This window comes from Bos indicus x Bos taurus, chromosome 5 (genome assembly GCF_003369695.1).
Source record: "Bos indicus x Bos taurus breed Angus x Brahman F1 hybrid chromosome 5, Bos_hybrid_MaternalHap_v2.0, whole genome shotgun sequence".
Taxonomy (NCBI): domain Eukaryota; kingdom Metazoa; phylum Chordata; class Mammalia; order Artiodactyla; family Bovidae; genus Bos; species Bos indicus x Bos taurus.
The window spans coordinates 12,563,705-12,572,275 of record NC_040080.1 but is presented as its reverse complement, the minus strand read 5'-3'; the positions used below and the strand labels follow the sequence as shown (position 1 = coordinate 12,572,275).

At 47.1% G+C, this 8,571-nt stretch overlaps 1 protein-coding gene across 2 annotated transcripts in view; it reads right to left on the bottom strand.

Annotated features, from left to right (window-relative positions):
• Nucleotides 1–8,571, bottom strand: part of NINJ2 (ninjurin 2) — a 72,265-nt gene that overhangs the window by 50,466 nt on the left and 13,228 nt on the right. The window lies entirely within an intron of this gene.

Here is an 8,571-nt window from a genome sequence, read left to right as displayed (position 1 = left end):
TGCTTCGTGGCATCCTCCCAACCCAGGGACTGAACCCATGTCTCCTGCATTGGCAGGCACATTCTTTACCACTGAGCCACCAGGGAAGCCCTTTACCCTGAATCTTAATTTACTTTTCCCCTCTACCAATCCCCTGAAGACCCCACCTTTGGAGATTTTCCCAACTATTTCCATTTTAATCTCTCCCATCTCCAAGTACTCTTCAAGACACACACACACACACACACACACAGTGCGTCTCCAACTGCACTGTATGCTACCGCGAGTATGGGTTTAATGTTACAGCGCTCCACACAAAGTAAATAACTGCTGGTTCGTTGTCATCCTCCTACTTCTGTGAGTTAAAGGCTAAACACACATACAACACCAGTCTCGTCCCCGTTGTGTGGAATTTCAAAACAACATAACTCGAAGCATATTTGGGTCCTCTAAGTTTGGTAACAGGGAAAAAAAATGTAGAGAATGTTTGTGCCCAAGATAGTAAGTGGATGGATTCAGATAGAATAAACAGCTTGCTCAACACTGACAATTTGGATGCTTATCGGAAAATTGGGCACCTTGAGAATGTTGTACTCATGCTGGCATTCAAATCCAGGGCCCCCTAACATTAAATTCCTTTGAGGTTAAGACTGTTCCTCCTCATTCTCCTCTTTGAGGGAGTGGATACAAGTATTAGAAGGAGATTGGAAGAAACTATATATGTCTTAAAATGGAACAGAGCAAGCATATAGACCAATGGAGTAGAGAGTCAGAAATAATTTATTTTTGACAAAGGTGCTGAGACCATTCAATGGGGAGAGGGCAGTATTTTCAGCAAACTGGAAAAAGTGGATATGCTTATATGTAAAAGAATGAAACTGGACACTTTCCTTATACCACACACAAAAATTAACTCTGAATGGATCAAAGACCTAAACTTAAGAGCTAAAACTATAGAACTCTTAGAAGAAAACACAGAAGGAAATCTTTGTGACATTGGATGTGGCAATACTTTCCAAGATATGATACCAAAAACACAAACAAATAGGTAATAAAGAAAATAGATAATTTCAACTCCATCAAAATTAAGAACTTTTATGCACTAAAGGACAAACAAAAACAAACAACCTGATTCAAAACTGGACAAATGGCTTGAATAGGCATTTCTCCAAAAAAGATACACAAATGGTCAATAAGCACATAAAAAGACATTCAAAATTATTAGGCATTAGGGAACTGAGATCAAAATGGCAAAAAGATACCACCTCTTACCCAGTAGGATGACTATTATAAAAAATAAATACAAAAAAAGAGCAAGGATGTGGCTGCTGCTGCTGCTGCTAAGTCGCTTCAGTCATGTCTGACTCTGTGTGACCCCATAGACGGAAGCCCGCCAGGCTCCCCTGTCCCTGGGATTCTCCAGGCAAGAGTACTGGAGTGGGTTGCCATTGCCTTCTCCGGCAAGGATGTGGAGAAATCATGAAATCTCAAGCCTCAGGAGAATCACAAGCTGGTGAGAATATAAAATGATGCAGTTGCTGTGGGTAACAGTCAGGCAGTCCCTCCAGAAGAGAAACAGAGCCACATACAATCCAGCAATTCCTCTCCCAGGTGGAATTTCAATCCTAACCCCAAAGGATTCAAAGCAGGGACTCAACAGATACTTGTGTCCCAGTGATCATAGCCACAGTGTTCATAACAGCCAGAAGTTGGAGGCTACCCAAGGTGTCTGTCAACAGATGAATGGACAAACAAAACGTGGTCCAGACATACAATGGAATATTACTCAGCCTTAAAAAGGAAGGGAATTCTGACTCATGCTGCAACATTGAAAACATTATGCTAAGTGAAATGTCAGTCACAAAAGGACAAATATTGTATGATTCTACTTATGTGAGGGACCCTAGGAAAGGTAAAGTCACAGAGACAGAAAGTAGAATGACAGTTGCCAGGAGCTGGGAGTTAGTGTTGAATGGGTATGGAATTTCTGTTTGAGATGATGAAAGCATTCTGGAAACACAGTGGTGATGGCTGTGCCCTGTTATGAATGTATTTAATGCCACTGAATTGACACATCAGCATGGTTAAAATGGTAAATTTTGTGGTACAGATGTTTAAACCACCACTATTTTAAGAAAAAGAATATAAATTCTATCATGAGGAAACCATCAGACAAATCCAAACCGTGGGTCATTCACCAGAGTGACTGACCTATACTCTTCAAAAATGTCAAGATGATGAAAGGGAAACAAAAGGGAATTGGGTCCTGTTACAGATGGGAGGAGTTGTAAGAGACAGGACACCCAAATGCAATGACTAATCCTTCATTTTATATATATATATATATATATATATATATATATATATATATATTTTTTTTATATATATGTGGCTGCGCCTGATCTTTGTTGCAGCATGTGGGATCTATTAATAAGTTACCTGACCAGAGATCCAACCTAGGCCAGCTACATTGGGAGCCCAGAGTTGGAGCCACTGGACTACCAGGGAAGTCCTTCCTTGATTACATTTTAATTTACAAATAGAGGTCATTGTGTGGACAATTAGGAAAGATGAATATGAGCTTTATATCAATGTTGAATTTCTTTAGAAGGAACGTGACACCGGGGCTGTGTAGGAGAATATTTATGAAAGCTGATCTACATCAAGTGTTTAGGGATGGTATCTGCAGCTTACTTCCAACTGAGGGAGGAAATGTATATCTACGGAAGGAGATAAAGTACTTATGACAGCGTTGATGAATGTAGGTGAAGAGTTTAATGATATTATTGTACAAGTCTTTCCACTTTCCTGTACTGGAAAATTAAAAGTTAGAGGAAAAAGTGGGACAGTCATTCAGATGAGGGGGAAACGCTGATTCTCTGTGACCCCGAGAACAGAATGTGGATCTGTTTGCCACATCGGGCCATCCTGTCTTACTGACCTCACTCCCTGGAGGAACTGCCGTGGACTCTTTCTTTTTAATATTCATCTATTTATTTGGCTGTGCCACATCTTCGTTGTAGCATGCAGATCTGGTTCCCTGCCCAGGGATCAAACCCCAGCCTCCTGCATTAGGAGCTTGGAGTCTTAGCCACAGGACCACCAGGGAAGTCCCAGGATGTGGATTCTTTAGGAAGTGAGAATAGAGCTCCCGTCAAAAGCGACTGGCTAGAGGCCCTCCACTCCACCAGGGTGGCTTCTCTGCTCCCCTCAGCAGTCTGTCCACGCCACCCACTTTGATCGCTTGTGGATCTACTGTGTTGTGCTTCTCTGCACATTGAAGTTTTAAGCCCTTATGGCATGACCACCTCTCTCTTTTCCTATAACCCTCCCTCCCCCAACACCCCAAACCCCAGGCTCTGTACAGACCTAAATCCATAGTAAGTGCCTAATAAATATTTCTCTGTTCATAGACTATTGACTTTGTCAACACAGAGGCATGTGTGGAAGCGTAAGTGGTCAAGGCTGAGGTTAAAAGATTTACCGCCACTAAGGTATTAAAAGGCCGCTGGGTAGGGCCTTGCAGAAGGAATGTCAAGTGTAGGCTTTAACACCCCCTAATTCTCCGAGGCAGCCAAGTGTGACTGATTTAGGTAGTGACTTGAGCTCAGGGGTGGGGTAAAAGAAATACAACCTTGGCAAAAGCTTCCGAGTACCTACGCACAGAATATCCCCAGCCCGGCCTATGGGGCAGCTATTCTCACGACCCTGGAAGCAAGGCCAGACAGAGGACAGAGGGCCTCTCGTTCTGGCTCCTGGAGCAGACTTGCTGTGCCTGGAGGGGTCTGCACCCCTGGGATTCAAGCAGAGCAGCATGGGCCCCCAGCAGAAGGTGGAGGGGAGGACAGCCCCCGGAAGCACATCGGCAGCAAAGGGCTGCCCACGCCTGCGAGCTGCAGGAGCCACCAGGCCTGCTGCATTCCACCTCCAGCTGGGACACCAGTGCTGCTGTGTTGCAGCTTGTAAGGGAGTGCAGGCGTGTCCTTCCTGCCCTGAGTAATCTTTCAGTGAGGCTGGAAGAACTAATGGGTAAATTTCCTCTCTGTCCCTCCCAGCCAAGGCTTCCAGGAGGCAGGCCCTCAGCTGCATCATTACAATCTATTGTTATTCCTATTAAATCACTAGCATGGACACTTAAATTTTAAATTCAGTTGAATATTTTATCACATGCCTTCTTGTATTGGTCTCTGATTATTTCACCCAAGTCCTGGGTTCCCCCCAAAATCACAAGCTTCTTGGGGAACATGCTCTGTGTGACTTTGCCACCTATGCTTCCTCTCACATCCCGTATGGACACAGTAAATATTAGGTGCCCAATAAATATATGAGAATGGATAAATAATCTATTGTATATCCATACTGTGTAATACTGTGCAGCACTTAAAAAGAATGAGATAAAAAAAAAATGAGATAGTCCTACACATTCTGATATGGAAAGATTTCCAATTCATATTATTATGTCAGAAGTAAAAAGAAAAGCAATCAGGCATTGTATGAAACCCTTTATGGGGGCTCCCCTGGTGGTTGGTCCAGTGGTTGAGAGTGCCTTGCAGTACAGGGGACATGGGTTCAATCCCTGGTCCGGGAGGATCCCACATGCTGAGGGGCAATTAAACCTCTGCATCACCATGACCAAGCCTAAGCACTTGCAACTGCTGAAGCCTGTGTGTTCTAGAGCCTGTGCTCTGCAACAGGAGAAGCCACCGTAAGGAGAAGCCCCTGCCCCACAACTAGAGTAGCCCCCCGCTTGCCACAACTAGAGAGAAGCCTTTGCACAACCACGAAGACCCAGTGCAGCCAAAAATAAAAATAAATTAAAAAGAAAAAAGAAACACTTTATATATTATAGAAAGGACTAACAGAAGAAACAAGGGCTGGTCCAAATATCTGTTTATTTCCTTTCTCACATACACCCCCAGTCACAGACATTGTTGTAAGTAGTGTAGAACGCAGTTATTTCCTGGATTTTCCTTTTCAAAAGAAATGGTTGTTAAAGAAATGATATGTGTAAGGTCGTTAGTGGAGGACTTGTCACAATAATGGTCACACTCATAGAGCACTTACATGGGGCAGGCATTTCTTAGTGCTTCACCAGAATTCATTCATTTCACCCCCATAACAATCCTATAAGAAACTGAGGCACAGAGAGGTTAAATAGTTTGCCTTAGGTTAGACAGCACAGCAAGGAAATGGAAGACCCAGGATTCAAGTCCAAGCCATCCAGAGCCAGAGCCTCTTTCTTGACCACTGTGCTGAACGTGTTAAAACGTGTGCCCCTTCCGCACCCTTTCCCTTCCTTCTCCTTCGTACGCTCAGTGATGGCACTCAGAACACTGTGTGACAATTAACTGCAAAGAAGAATCCTGTTTCCCACCCTAACCTGTGGCTTCATCTGTGGATTTGAAGGTGTGAGGTTCCTATAAGGGGTTCCTGGTACCTTCTGGAAATTGTTTGTGGGTGGTTACTGAGAGAGCATGACCATCTACCACAACTGTGTTTGTTGTTTAGTTGCTAAGTCGCGTCCGACTCTTTGTGACCCCATGGATCCCACCAGGCTCCTCTATCCATGGGATTTCCCAGGCAAGAATACTGGAGTGGGTTGCTGTTTCCTTCTCCAGGGGATATTCCCGACCCAGGAAACAAACCCGTGTCTCTTACGTCTCCAACGTTGGCAGGCGGATTCATCACTAGTGCTATCTGGGAAGCATGATTGTGTTTTCGTGTGTGGTGTACACAGATTTTCTAGCAAGTGCCTCCTGAGGACAACTTTAGCCCCAACAGTGGATTCTCAAGGGGCTTCCCTGGTGGCTCAAACAGTAAAGAATCTGCCTGCAATGAAGAGACCCAGGGTTCTATGAAGTAGAATTTTGGCTTAGCAGGCAAGGCTGATGATTATGGGCATAATGAACCCTACCCGATGGAAGGGGAGGGTAGACTGGACAACTTTTTGAGGAGGGTAGATAGGTAGGTGGATGGTTCTGGGCTCCTCCAAGCCCCAACACATGACAACCAACACCCCCTGCAAGTGAATCAGGGGGCTTTGCACCAGGCCCAGGCCCCCGGGAGACTGCATTTTGTGCTGTTTCACATTAAACTCACATGCCTCAAATTTGCCAGATCTATCATCACAACAACATGTAGCCCCAGCTCACACATGGAATGTTTGCTCTCTGGCAGCCAAATGCATTGGAACAGGCAGGGGTGATCTCATAAGGCAGGGAAGCTGAGCAGTCAGTCAGATGATTCACACATTATTGAGATGGAGGAGGCGAGCATCATTTAATGAAAATATCTGGGTGCTGCAGAATCAGGAGTCTCCAGATGTGTGGCAGCTTAGGAACCATCTTATCTAAAGTCCTTTTACAAACGTGGAAACTGAAGCTTTACAAAAGGGTAGGGATTAGCTTCCCACCTGAGAAAAGTTAAAAGTTTTTTTTTTTTTTTTTAAATACAATACTGGAGCCCCAGCACTATGGGCTCAGACCTCCCCCTCTCTGGCTCCAGGGCCTTCAACTACAGCCATCAATTCACCTCAGGTGCCTGATAACTTTTTTGTTCCTCCTTGTCTTTTAACGGTATTTTTACCTGTTGAATACCCTGTTCATATCATTTTACTTCCATGTAGAAGGAGAATCACCCCCCGCCCCACCCTCTCTGTAGCTCTGAAGTTGCTGATGCCCCCACCCATCCCTGCTGGATGGAGGGCTGGAGCTTGGACAAGAGATAAGAAGGGATATGCATAAGTTGTTTGCATCCCCTTTGTCTAGCTTCTCTCTTATGTATTTATGTTTACAAGGTGGAATTACTTGGCGATTTGCTTGTACTATTTTTAAATAGTAAAGACCAGCCATGGCCTTACAGATGTCCCATCAAAACACAAAAACCCTGTCTTCCAGGTGTACAATGTATCTGACTTTTAAAGCTGCCACTTTCTCACACTATTCTGCCCTACCCCTGGGAAGAGGTTTCTCCAGGGGAATGTGAGATGTGTCTACTACAAGGGGACAAGTAGGAGAGGACCTAGGACCTGGCTGTCTTTCTCAGGCACTCTGAGCACTGGAAGCAGATTGTGCCCAAGCCTCGCGTTCTCCTTCTCTGGGTTCCCGACCTTTATGCCTGATTTGCAGATGAGCTTCAGTGGCAGAGGCCTTAGACACATGCGGGGCCTTACCTTTCTCTGCTGGGTCAGGGGGCAGGAAGGGGCATGAGGATGCGGGGAGGAACGTGCCTTAAACCAGGATGCTCCTCACAGAAGCCAGGAAAGAATTCCAGATCACTCGTTTTGATTAGATCCCTGCGCTGAAGAAAACAGGCTCCAGGGGAAATCTTTTCCAACAATTCCTTAGAGCTAGTTTATTTCCTAGCCTGCCCACCCCACCCCACCCCTGCAAATGTCTCTGAAGACAGTGTGACTCAAGGGTAGAATCTGGCAGACCACAACCATTCTTCAGCAGGGTCCTGGCTTGGCCTTACCCAGAGGGAGAGCAGTGCAGGGGAAAAATGCACAGTGCTGCAGCCAGCCAGCCAAGGAGGTGAACCCCAGCTGAACCACTTCCGAGCTGTGACATTCAGCAAATTAAGTTCTCTGAACTGCATGTTTTCTCACCTGTAATAGGGGGAGGGGGAATGGGTAAGGATATCCGCACCGTTGCCCTAAAAAATCAGGCCAAAAAAAAAAACAAAAAAAAGACGCAAACAAGACGCAAATGGTCTGTTTGACATAAAGCAAGTTCTCTGAAAGCGGCGTCTGTGGTCACTGGTGAGCTAAGGGAAGCGCAGGGAAACTCAGCAGGAAGCCCAGGCCGCGGGGCGGAGAAGGAACCGAAATAGCCCCGGCGGTTCCACGGTCAGCGCGTCCGCCCGCCCCAAGTGAAGGGGTCCTCTACCATCAGGCTGGAGCCGCCGAGTGGGGAGGGGGTGTTTTGCTCCAGAAAAGGGTGAGGATTGGCCTCGGCCTTCAGCAGGGGAAGGAAGCGATAAAGCCACGTAACAAAAGCTCAAGGCCAAACCCACCGCCCGCCCAGCGCCGCATCGCGGCTTCCTCCCGAAGCCGCACCAAGTCAGCTGACCTCGCGGTTGTGCTGCTGGGCCCGCAGAGTGGTCCTGCGGCCTCCTCTCAGCCAATCGGCGGCGGCCCGGCCCCTTGCAGCCAATCGGCGACGTCCCGGCCTCCTCTCAGCCAATCGGCGGCGGCCCTGCCTCCTCTCAGCCAATCGGCGGCGGCTCTACTCCTCTCAGCCAATCTGGCCCTGCGCGCTGGCCTCTCGTGGCGCGTGGGGCGGGAAAGGCCCTCTGTAGTGCACTGCTTGTAAAGCAAGTGGTGTAACGAATATTCCTCTTTTCACGGGGCCTCTGCGAGCGTCCGCACTGGGCCGTGTCTGCTCTGGACCCCTCAGAGCATCCGTCAGGGACTGTCAGGCACGGGAAACAGCGCCCATTCTCCTCTCTCCAGAACCAGCCAGTTACCCGAGACCCTCGCTGGCCCCCGCTGACCACCCCGCATCTTGCTTGCTGACTGGCTGTTGCAGCCTCTCAGCCCCGCAGTCTGGACTGGGGCAGGGGTGGGATGGTCTTTGCAAGTACACGTCGGAA